This window comes from Numenius arquata, chromosome 2 (assembly GCF_964106895.1).
Source record: "Numenius arquata chromosome 2, bNumArq3.hap1.1, whole genome shotgun sequence".
In the NCBI taxonomy this organism is placed as follows: Eukaryota; Metazoa; Chordata; class Aves; order Charadriiformes; family Scolopacidae; genus Numenius; species Numenius arquata.
The window spans coordinates 56,076,947-56,089,283 of NC_133577.1; the positions used below are offsets into that span (position 1 = coordinate 56,076,947).

Here is a 12,337-nt window from a genome sequence, read left to right on the forward strand (position 1 = left end):
AGACCAAAAACTAGAATTTTTTTCTTTCTTTTTTTTTTTTTTTTTAATGAATGACAGTAGGCCTCTTCACAGAAAAACATTAGAAGTACTCTACCTCCAAAATGTGTTTCCTGTTACTGTCTCTAATGGCCTGCAGCAATCTTCCTCTTTATATTTGAAAAAAGCAAAACTGAACTTGGTTTGGTTTTACTGCTATTGTTCAAACTTGAGCCCATATTCCCACCACGCAATACAGTTTCTATTTGGGATGGTATGCAACACTGACACCAAAGAAATCAAGAAACAGGTTTTGTAGGACCATGCTGTGATTTCAGGCTGACAAAGAAAAATCCATAAAAGGGCTCCGCAAAGTCTAAAAAAAAAAATCAAGAAATGAAATCTTTAAAGTAATTGTTGTTTATTTTTTTTTTTTAAACTGCATACTAGGTTTTGTGTACCATGCATTTTTAATTATATCTGGCTTAACTATTAACTGTATCTTTGAAAATAAGTGAATGTTGCTACTCCTTGTATTTTTCAGAAATTAATGGAATGGGATGTACCCATAAAACAATTTTTAACTGCACCCATTTTCTTGTATCTACAGATTTCATCTAATCTTTGTGCTTGATTCTAAGCTGAAGATTCTCCTGAATAAAGTCCACATGTTTCTAAGAACAAGCAGTTCAGATATTTCTATTCTAGTTATCACCATACCACAAGAACTGAAATAGCATCAATTAAAATTGTCATTGACCTCTTACAGAGCACTGATATGAGTGCCGTTCTCCCTGTGTCCCAGCTGCTTTTTATACAACAGCGTATTTTATTTTCTCTGAACATCTGATAGAAAGATTAAACTGTCCAATGTTTCCAATTTAAAACAGTTTGTGTTCTACAGTGGATTTAACTACTTCATTAAATCACTGATTAAGGATCTCCTCACAGCACTATTTTCAGTTCTTTCCTTCAATCTGTAAATTTTTCACTTATGGATCTAATAAAATTATCAGGAAGCTTAAATTTTATTCATATGCCAAGTATCACAAAGATGTAATTAAAAATCATTACCACTATTCCATCTGCCACTGCTATGCACTGTCAGTGCACCTGACTCCTCTGTATGCAGTGTTAAGAAGTCTGCAAATTAATGCAATATAAACAGAGAAAATGTCCATGCTATCTAGATACAATTTAAACTCTGTATTTCTTTTGCAGCATCTCTTACTGCTCTTTCTCGAGCTTAGGAATCTCTGGTCCAGTGCACAACTAGTGTGCTTTCATGGGAGTGAAATATTTCTCCTTTGTTTTTGGGAATATTGCCAATACACTTCCTTGCCTCTTTGGATGCAACTGTTCTTCTTCATGTCTACGTTTTGTTCCATTTAGAGCAGCGTAATGTTAGACCCTTTCTGCTGATGTGTATGCATGCAGAATTAATAGACTTCATCTACTACAAAAAGATTTTGGCAGCAGACAGAGTAAGCATATAACTCTATTAGTGACTTAGTTACCCTGGTTGCCAGCCACATTCAATATTGGCCTCAAGGTGCTTCCCGTTGACCTTTAAAGCCTTGCAGAATCTCGACCCAAGTGCTTTCTCCAAGGCAGCAATTTCCTCACCTTCCTGAGTGCCAAACAGCTCACATGAATCCTCTCTGTCTCACCAGCAGGTATACAAATATGCCCTGCTAACTAGCAACTTGACTACACCTACTGTCTTTCTCCTGCAGAAATGTTCAACCCACTGTGATCACCAAAGTTACATATTGTATTCAAGATTTTTTTTCCCTTTCTGTTCCCTAAAATGCATTTTTGGCATCCAAAGTTACACTGAATTTCTTTTTTTTTATGTAAATTCTATATCTGGTTGTTATAAATTAAAATAGTCACTATTGGTCACACTCTTCCCATAACAATGTAATACTGAGCTTTAAGAAATAGGTAACAATAGGTGACTGATCCTGATGGCAGTTCATATTACTGGATGAAAAGATTAAAAATAGTGAGTGCTCTTTAGTATAAATCTGTCCACTTAATCTGCCTCTATTTCAATCCAGTAAAATTTTCAGTAAGTAAATCATGGTTGTATGCAATACGTAATTCAAGGACAACACCAATTCCTTATTCTTTTGACCCTTACATCCATGAATAAAACTGTAAGCACTCTGATTCACTTGTATACCAACTAACAAGTCTTGATTCTGCAGAGCTGGTATACCTGTGTGCCTCTTCATAGCCACAACCTGCCCTACCTAGTCTCCAAAACTGTGCTTAGTAGAGAAGTATTTGCTGGACTGGATCTAACAGCATGATTTATATTTTAAAAGTTTTTACTTTAAGAAAACTAGGTTATATTCTGAAAATAAAATACAATTTAAAACAATTTATAGCTAGCTTTTGCGGGGAGAGGTCTAGATTATGTTAAAGATCTGGCAGTTACCTGAATGTCCTTTCTGCCCTATGACCCCTTCAGCCTTAATGGCACTTAACTCAATACTGCCAAGAGTAACAAAACCCAACAAGTAACAGAGTTTGCATCTATAGTCATAAACGCATCTGCAAAAAAGTTATATGCGAATATGTAGTCACAATTGCATTTCAAAATACTATTTTAAGAACCAAACTCAAAATAACTGTCAAAATAATAATTGTCAAACAACAGTCAATAAATATGTTCACTATTTTTTTTTTCTTTTTTGTTTACTTTGCAGGGGTTTTGGACATCAGTTCTCTCACAAAAATGGTTTTCATAGATAAAAAATTTTAAGCTTCTTTTTAACCAGTCAATACTTCAGCTTCCCAGTAAAAGTTCAGCTTTTCCAAATACCACCTCTTGGGAAAAAACTTACAAACATTGTTTCCAGAGAAACACAGTTGTGTTCAAATGGAGGGCATAGCTTGTCTTTTTAAAATCCTTGTTATACTTAGCAAAGTACTGACAGAGGCCTGCATTACAGAAGACTTACTTCTGACCATTAAAATACAGCATAAAATGAGAAGGCTGATACTGGCCTCTTTTTATCTTACTGGAAAGTTTGGCTCAACTCCAATATTCTCCCACTTTACCTGTCTGGGATCATTTTCCTTGAGGTGTGTTTCCTAGTCTTATTCCATGTGCCAGAGCTTTCTGTGACAGTCACAGGTTAACATAAAGTGAATGTGACAAAACCTGCGAGTGATAACTTCGCTGTGATTGCTGCTACAGGTACACTGTCATTGCTACAAATAAGCAATCATTTTTATCGTAGTAAAAGAAGGTGTGGTTTAGTTTGCACTTGTCAGAGGGTCTGTAGGAATTTTCACAACAGAGAATCAACACTGCTTTTATTTTAGCAACAAGAGCTGTTCGAGTGATGGTATTTAAGGAATGAGGTCACATATTCAAGCTGTTTAGATACAACAGTGTTTGAAGATGTCAGTCAGGCTCCAAGTAGATGAAAAGTGCATCAGCTTATCAGTTGCGCATTTCTAGTGCTGGTGTGCTTCTCACAGTTAATAAAGCAAGGCATACAAAGTGAACTCCATCCTGGTACAGAAAGATGCTGCTGAAGCCCTTTACACTATATAGCACAGTTAGAAAATACAAATTACAAGATTTGATGCGTGTCTCTGAATGCCTACACTTCAGTGGTTCAAGAAAAAAATAAATGCAGTGTTCTTACCTGAATCTGTAATTTTAATCTGTATTAGGAAAGATTTCAGTAAGACAGATACTGTAGCAGGAAAACCTAGGAAACCAAACACATTTCAATGACTCTATTGGTGAAACTTATTCAGCAATGTGAAGTACTAATCTGACTTTATAACTTTATCCAGATATATTTAACTTACAGGGAAGACTTTGCCTGAGATTTTTGGCCAATGGTAGAATATATTTGAGTGTTCACATGCACCCATGTAAAGACCAAAGTCTACCCCTTTAAGTATCCCATTATGTAAAAAATTAGGTCAATGGCTGATATGGTCTGAAATTAGTTGGTATGACTGTAACCTCAGTAGAAATTTGCTTGATCACAACTAGATGTAAATTTGATATTTTTTAAAAAAGATCAACAAGTTGTTGATAGTAAAGTGGTCCAAATCTGATTTACCATATGCAATACAACTGAAATCAACAGGATAATAAACACTGATGCCAGATTTTATTTGGCCCACAACCTTTACAATAAATTTCTTTTCAAATGTAGTCAGTTTAAAAAAAATCTCCCTTTTCTAAATACACCTATCATGAATACATACATTCCTAAATACATCTTGCACAGACAAGTTTATCTGAAAAATTTAAATTTTATCTCACAACATACATAAATCCAATGTTTTTACACTCCTGTAAATTTCTTCTTAATGGTTAGTAAGTGATATGTCCTTTCTCAAAACACATTTTAAAAAGAGTATTTGCCACTGAAGTTTTTATAAATGTATTTCTGATATGTGTTTAAATTATCCTATCTGTTACAATGGAGCCAAAATTTAGTCATTGTAATAATTTCTCTGAAGAATTTATGCTGATCAACACTCCATGCTGAAAATATTTACATGCATGAGTTCAATAAAAGTATTCACATAAATAAAATAATTCACGTATATAAATATTGCAGACTTCATCCAAAAAGATGACAGCACTCAGTAAAAAAACCACTGGAATTGCCTTTAATACACACAGGATAAACAAAGCTGCCGGGCAGTGATGTATGTTAATTTTTTATGAAGCAGTCTATGCCAAATATATTTCCTCTGACATCATAAATGCAAAACAATTTATTTCCAGACCTTACACATCTAGCAGACACATTAGACTGTAGAAATTTACATCATTACAAAGATATCAAAAATGGGTCTTTGCACTGTTAAATATTTCAAGAAATCTTACTAAGTTTCTAGCTTTCCCTAAATTGTATGTTTCTGTTTGTGTATTGAAGCAACAAGATTGCAACAGCAATGAAAAATATTTTCAGCCTAGTTTGATTTATATTGCTTCTCATTTACACAGAAGCCAAGAATATTCAACAAGCCTCACCTGCAAATGTGAATTTTACTCAAGGAAGTAAGCAAGCCTTTACTGCTTAACACCAATACATAAGTGCATAAAGAATTAGCTCCAAAGAGAGGACCTGAATTTCAGGAATTAATTCTGAGAACTTGCTGAAATGCCTGCTCCCATTATTTTTGTACAGCCCCAAGGGACTGTAGAATTAGCCCTAGTACAATACTTAAGTATAATTGAAAGATATCACAACTTCAGACTTTCCCAAATGTGATCTTATTTAATATTTGTTCCATTAAAGAAGAAAAGAAGATGGATGGGTAAAAACCTTTAATAGGGATTTGATTCATAGCAGTCATGCACACTGCATGATATAGTCCTTCAATTCAAAACATTTTTCAAGCATTAAAAATATCAAGCAGTGAGTTAGGCAGAAAAGTATTTCACTAAATTCTGACCAAATAAAGTTAACAATCCAGTAATTACTGCTTTCCCACTTTTAACCCAGACAGCAACCATCTTAACTGTAAGATGTTTGGTATTTATCTCTAGACAGAAAAAAGAAATGTGGAATGTCCAACTGTAGAAATGATCAGTGAAAGTACTGCCATAGAAAGTGAAAATACTGAAGGGCGTAGCCAGTAGGTAAACTGAGATGGTTAAAACTGAATGTTTTGTTTGAAAAAAAAAATATTCACTCACATGACTAAAATTATTCTTGTTCATTTCCATGCTGTATCAATCATTCTTTGCGTTCTCTTCCCCCACAATAGTGGACGTAGATGACTTTTGTTCTTTCCTTGTTCCAAAATGAAATTAAAGCCTGTCTCAACAAGATGGATTTTTCTTTCAGGAACTTTCATCTTGCTCTTTTGGCACTGTTCATTGTCTCCTTTGTTTAGTCTGTGTATATAAGTCTATGTACCTGAACCTGCACCAAAACAAAATTATGACATAGGCTAAAAATAGAAAGCAAATTGTATCTGGTCCCCCTGTTGGAAGTACAATTTGGTTATATTCATTGAAAAGAAGGAAAACTTGTTGCTAACTACTGGAAATACCTTTCCAATGGACAAACCTGATTGAAAGATAGTTTCACTAGATAGTAAGCCATTGAACAGTCTCCCTGCTCTCCAAAGGCTCCCAGTGGAGCTCCCAGTGGTGGCTCCCAGCTCCTTCCTTTTGAACTCTCCCTATGGTGGAAGCTGATGCAGAGAGGCACAGAGCTCTTATTAAAGAGCATTTATATTAACATTGGTTCTACCCACAGATTTCAATCAGGAAGACCAACAATAGCAGTGAATTAGTCCTTCAGTTGACATAAGATGTCATGGCAACTTTTTTGGTTTGGGTTCTTTTGGGTTTGGTGTTTTGGGGTTTTTTTGTTTTTGTTTTTATTTTTTTTTACAATGAGTAAAACGAGCAGTACAACGAGCATCCATGTTGAGATATAACAGATTAGAGGTGACAATTGCTTAGTTTCTCAGTCATCCAAGATGCAGAATTGTATCAGTGCTGGAAATACAGGTTTCAAGTTGAAACTGGACTCCCTTATTATACAGCATCAAGGCTACATTAATAAGGATTCTGATAAGCATAATTTTTTTCAAAGTTTTTGACCAAAATTCTCTTGTCTATACAATACATTAAACATCTCAATAACCTCCCAAACAAATGAAACCCATCTTAAGGTGTTCATTAAGGAATTCTGAACCAAGGTAATTTACTTCCATTGTGTATTGTTTGTAGGGTACTAAGAGCATTTTACCACTTCATTATTTCATGATATAAAAAATGCTGGGTGATCTACCATGTTCAAATGTCTCATTTTATGGATGAACAAAAGCTATCACAGTTATTTTATATATCTGATTCAGAAAATCTGCCACTGCTTCTTACAGATGGAGTTCAAATAGAAATGAATGATTGAGTCTATTTCAGTTATTTACCAGATAAACTAGCAATTACAAGTGTATATAATTTTATGTTAATTGAAGGTACATTATAATTGTGCTACACGCTACACTTATTTTGCCCATGTTAATACACTTGTTTCTTGTCAAGAAACAGACTTACTAACTGTAAATGCAAGCAGAGCAAAGTCCGGAAGTGTGAGCCTGGAATAGCCTCTTCATTTCTCAATTTTTATTTGGTAAGCATGACACAACAGCTTTAAAAAGAAATATCCCAGACTGCAATGCGTTGTCATCTTTCAGTCAGCTATAGTATATATTACCTCACAAACCATTCTTCCTTTTGACGCAGCAGAGCCTTCTCCAGTTTGAGCTTTCACCAACATATCTCTAAGAATGGTGTCAGGGAACTGATTTAGCCCAGTCAGACAATAATGCTGAGCAACTCTGAGCCTCACTGGGAGTCACTTCAGCTGCTGTCACCTCTGAGTCATTACATTTTCTGAGGAAGTGGCCTTCTCTGCTGTCTCAAACTTTCTTTGCCACATCAATGCTGAAGTCAAAGTATGCTTGACAACTTCCTGCAATAAAACAAAAGGTCCAAATAAGGTCCTCAGGGGACAGAACAATAGCCAATCCGTAGCCATGAATTCTTAAATACTTCTGCCTTCTTTTAGTTCTTTTTCTTTACAAAGAAGGAATCAAATTCTTTTTTAAAATCATACACCCAAATCCTCAAAATGAAAACTTTCTAAAAGCAACTTCTGACCTCACTTCAACATGCTCTGCCTTCATTCTGTTTGGTCCACATCATCTTCCTTTTTTCCTCTATAGTATTTCCATCTTTCTATGCTTGTTTTCTTCAAATGTCTACTAATTTTTTAATGGTTTTTAAACAAAAACATGTTTTAGTTTTTTTATTTTGGGGAATAGTGAAAAAATTCACTGCTGAATAGTAAAGAGGACACACAGCTTTGAAATGATAGCAAATCTTTCCCCCAGACTTAGACTCCAGACCACCCCAACTCCAAGTTCAACAGCCATTAAATCTTCATAGCTTGACTTCACCATCTTACAGACACATACAAGGCACTATTCTATACTACAACATGCTTTACTGTTGTTTCTGGCTTACTTCTAGAGTAGTAGACAGCAGAATTCATTTTCTGTCTACTACTTACCTTCCTTTGTAAACATAAAATTTATCTCCATATGTTACCTAGTTAAAGCAAGTCAATTTATTGTTGAAGACTGTGGGTTTCTTATTCAGTGCCAAGAGAGATGAAAAGTCACACTGCTCTGTGCATATAGGTATGGCTTGGTGGAAAAGGGAAGGAAGGTAGGGAAGAATGACAACTCAAAGCTGTTTGACGCTTTCCTTCAAGTGTGGCCTACATATTGAAAGCAAGTGCTCTAGGAGGCCAATTCCAAACAATAGATATTTACAGATTTTGTTATTTTACAGGCAACAAGCCTTTGTGCAATCTATAAATACCTGTGTCTTCATGATTAGGTAAAATCACTCTATACTACATAAATTTTTACATGTCACTCATTCTATGTAGGCTGCCAACATTTACGTTCTTAAACCAATGAAGTCTTCAAACCACAAGCAGTAGCATCTGAATCCTTTCACAAAAAGGATATGCAAGCAAAAGCCAAGAAAACCTTTTTCAGCTCTGAAAATACTGAGACATACTCTGCAGAGTGCTGAAATGGCTTTTCTTTCTTAACCAACCTATGTAATGCCTTTGCAATACTGGCAAACTACAGATAAGCTTACTATAATAGCTCCTTTTTAAAACTTCACACACCTGTGAGAGTCCAAGTACCTGATTGGTGTTGTGTCACTTCAAGTTTTGGTCAAGAGAAACTCTCTCTCATTTGCACTGCTCTCAGAGTTTATGATCTCTTCACAAAACGAAATATATTTTTTTGGATTGAGTTTAAAACTGACAATAAGCTTATCACAAACTTAATAAATGTTAATGTTTTTGTTAAAACAAACCAAGATATCCCTCAGCTCTAAGAAACATGCCACATAAAATTGTCTCAAATATTTCAGATGTACTAAGCCAAAAACTGTAGTCTAAATTGTCTATACATTTACCCTTCTGTGAAAATAGGTTTCTCTTTTCCATCCTCCATTGTCCTTCACAAGTTTTCACCTGCCAAAGCACATTTTTAAAATCAGCACAGGGGCATTTTTTTTCCATTGATGCCCTGGTAGGAACCTCCAATTAAATAATCTCTGCATTCTCTCTTTCACCACAGTGTAGCAGCATAACCGTGCTGGGCTTTTGGAAGAAGTTGATGTCTACATCTGTTTGGGGACTCCATATACTTGGAAAAAAAGGCCACATATTTTCAGGTTCTTCAGCTTTGAAAAAAATACTTTCCTGTATAAAATGGTTTTCCTTTCCTACCGTATTGCAGGCCTTACAGCCTCACCAAAGTAAGGACTTACTGTCAATATGGACAGCATTTTTTTTTTCTAATGGAATTATAAAGGTTTCTTTATTTCTCTGGGGTTTTTTTCTTTTTTTTTTTTTTTTTTTTTCTTATACAGATAGCAGTATTCTCAGCTCATGAATCTTCCTCATTCTTTTTCAGGACTTCAGAAGTGAAATATTGACTCAACACACTTCATACAAACACTGTGATATTGTGTATGCCAAGCTCTCTGCAAATACAGTGCAAACATGGGACATCACGGAACTTACTCCACAGAGGTTTCCTTGAAGCTAGAATTACTTGCTAAGCCTGAAGGACAAACTAAAACTTTACATTTCTTAACTTATCAACAAAAAAAGCTGTTTGTTTTACATAGTTTAGATCATGAATATCTCGAAATCTGAAGCCTTCTAAAAATGTAGATGGTGGACTAAAAGAATGTAGAAAACATGAGCATTTTTGTAGTCTCTTCTCTCTCTGTGATGTTTACACAGCATGTTTGAGAATGCACCATTGTAGCTGTTTAAAGAGGAGCCAGGTAGTCATGATGGTTGCAAACAGAGCGTGGTAGGTCACGATGAGGCTAGCCATGTCTTGTTACTGCCTTGGGGATGAGCAGCGTTGAGGCATTTTTTTCCCATAGACACCCCAGATGGAATTCTCACTTGGTAACTGAAAGGACTCCTTGTTTCCTCTCAGTCTCTCACTGTTACAGTGCAAGAGCTGAGCACAAACCTTATAGATAGCAAGTAATCATCTAAAAAGACACCATGTTGATTTTCCCAGTGAAACATAGCAGCTACAGAAAATCCATTTACAGCCTGTCAAGGATGGGTGAAAGATGGAAAGGAAAATCAGAGAGGAGCTAATTCTTCATCTTTTTTCCTTTTTAGTCATTAGTCAGAGCCCATTAAGCCCAACTACAAGTCCCCTGTAGAAGACAGAAGACCGCTGCAGATATAACAGCAAATTCAAATGTGGGGAGACCCCTTGCAGTACTCTGTGCACTGCCACCTGCCTACCACCAGCTTACTGTTGCCAATGCTTCATTGCCATAAATATCTTCGATTAAGGATCTTGAGCCAGTTGTGCCCTCTTGGTTTGAGTCTTGCAATGAGTCACTGCAGCAATACAAATATAGCCAGTCCACTTCTCAACTTTTGGCTGAGAAAATGTTCTGTTTTTTCACCACGGGGACCAAATTTTGTTTTTTCAGCTATAATCCTGCAGTCTTAGCATTTCCTAGTTAGGCCTACACTTCTAAAAATCCAAGGGCAGAGCTGGCCCTTACTGGTTAAATGCTGGTGAACAGCTCAGAAAGGAATCCACAACTCAGCCTTGATTTTTTCATCCTCAGAGCTCATAAGGGGATGACAGGACAGAAAAAGTGGACAGAAAACAAAATGTTAAAGATACTACAGCATCAAATTCCAATGAATATTTTACTGAGAATAAATACAGAAATTCTACAAGAATTTACTCAATGTAGTACCAAAGCTACTTGCCTTTTCAAGGGTATGGAGAAGTATTCGGTAAGCCTTGAGTCAGGTGCTGCTAGTTAAGACTATACAATATAACAGTAATCCCAAGTGCTGTAATTTTAATACAATATTGACTGATGCTTTGGAACGTAATTCACAACTTAACGCTAGCTTTTTATTTACTGCTTAAGAATACGGCAGTCAAGTCTTCAGAAAAAAATCCTGACATAACATAGATTAGCTGCAGAAAGGTTACCTCTCAGGGCAGTAAATCTGGTGCCAAAAAGTAAGTTTGTTTTTGTGTGCATGGAAATAATGTGGCAAGCTCTTGTAGGCTGACTACAGATAGCTCCCTCTTTACATTCTGGACACACTCAGCTCTATACTGCATGAGCTGCTTTTGTTTACAGATGACAGAGTTTCTCAGCAATGTAAGAATGTGAAGTAGAAACAGTATGTGTCAGCAAGAACAAAGCAAAAAGTCAGTCTTGGTTTCCTTTGACTGTCTGGTAGTTTGCAATTTTCAGAGCTCGTCTCAGGTGCACTCCTGCTGCATACACAAAAGCCCAAAGAGAAAAGGGGAAATAAAGGGCATAAATACAAGTACATAGACAAAATGGTTCTGTTTCACACATAACTGCATAATACACACAAACAGATCTAGGTCCTAGTCTATATTATTGGGAAAATCTCAGATCTGATGCAGTTTTTGGTCTACTGGTAAGTAAAACTGCAACTTCTTAGCTTAGCTCTACTGTTGAACCCATCTGGATATTATGAGTGCTTTTGAGTAATCATACTAGTTTCATCTGACCCAGAGTGGGTAAGTTAAAAAGGGCTCTAACAATCAGTTTTAAAGTTCTGGGAATATGTATCTTCAGTTCTGATGTCACCATATTAATTAGCTTTTAAATGCAGCCCCCTAACTGTCACTGAGAGCTGCTTCTTCACCATCAGCAAAATTAATTATCCTTTGCATCAGGCCTCAAACTTATAGGCAATGAAGTGAACTACAAAAAAAATAGCCCAATGTAGCCAACAGCAAAGCACTCCCTGTCATTTACACAGCCTCTCTTCAGTCGAGGAGAAGCAAGAGCAGCCTTGAGACTCAGCACTTTTGGGCAGGTGCAGCAAGCTATCTAAACCATATTCACTTACCAGCTCTGGCTTTTTTTTGCAGAAGTTGAAACCATGTGGAAAACACCACCAACAAAAACTCCTCACCACTCAGTTCAATTTGTCCTCTAACAGCTTGTCTCAGGGAAGGTAAGAAAGTTCTGCTGGACACACTTCATGCCATCACAAAAGGAGTACAAAAGAAGGAAAGTCATGTGTCAGTTTCACTATTCCCAGCAGGCATATGTCCTGCATACTGTCAATCCATTCCTGAATATTTATATCACTACCAGTTAACAGACTGTGTTCTTTCACAAACTGCCAGCCAAAGTGCTTTCTCACAGTCAGGCAGCTGCTATTCTTCTATGTCCTTTCCAAGGGCTCAACTTCACAGTCACTAGATAAAG

The 12,337-nt window shown here is 36.2% G+C and overlaps 1 protein-coding gene across 1 annotated transcript in view; it reads right to left on the minus strand.

Moving 5' to 3' along the window:
- Positions 1 to 12,128, minus strand: part of RTN4 (reticulon 4) — a 74,648-nt gene extending 62,520 nt beyond the window's left edge. The window contains exons 1-4 of the mRNA XM_074167986.1: positions 11,973 to 12,128; positions 7,203 to 7,460; positions 5,669 to 5,897; positions 3,645 to 3,710 (exon numbers count right to left, since the gene is read on the minus strand). The gene's annotated coding sequence lies outside the window, so the exon portion shown is untranslated. The remainder of the gene's footprint in view (positions 1 to 3,644; positions 3,711 to 5,668; positions 5,898 to 7,202; positions 7,461 to 11,972) is intronic.
- Positions 12,129 to 12,337: the final 209 nt, after the last annotated feature.